The sequence below is a fragment of the Sinocyclocheilus anshuiensis genome, unplaced genomic scaffold (genome assembly GCF_001515605.1).
Source record: "Sinocyclocheilus anshuiensis isolate Anshui unplaced genomic scaffold, SAMN03320099.WGS_v1.1 scaffold915, whole genome shotgun sequence".
In the NCBI taxonomy this organism is placed as follows: domain Eukaryota; kingdom Metazoa; phylum Chordata; class Actinopteri; order Cypriniformes; family Cyprinidae; genus Sinocyclocheilus; species Sinocyclocheilus anshuiensis.
Window position 1 is genome coordinate 329,546 of NW_015542378.1, and position 216 is coordinate 329,761.

The 216-nt window shown below is 35.6% G+C and overlaps 1 protein-coding gene across 1 annotated transcript in view; it reads right to left on the minus strand.

The window, feature by feature from the left end:
* LOC107692456 (cdc42 effector protein 4-like) overlaps nt 1-216 on the minus strand; it is a 22,491-nt gene that overhangs the window by 19,220 nt on the left and 3,055 nt on the right. The window lies entirely within an intron of this gene.

A 216-nucleotide genomic window follows, 5' to 3' on the forward strand; every position in this document is an offset into this window, starting at 1 on the left:
AGCCCTACAAACAGCCACAGCAAGCCTGCAGATTTGTAAATAGTATTTTAAAACACAATTGCAATTTGTATCAGAAAAAAAAAAATATTACAATTAGACTTTTTCCCCAAATCGTGCAGCCCTATATAAATCACATATTGGAATAACATCAGATGACTAATAATAAGAGGTCGACCGATAGTGGATTTTGCCGATACCGATAGCTAGGTTGGACCA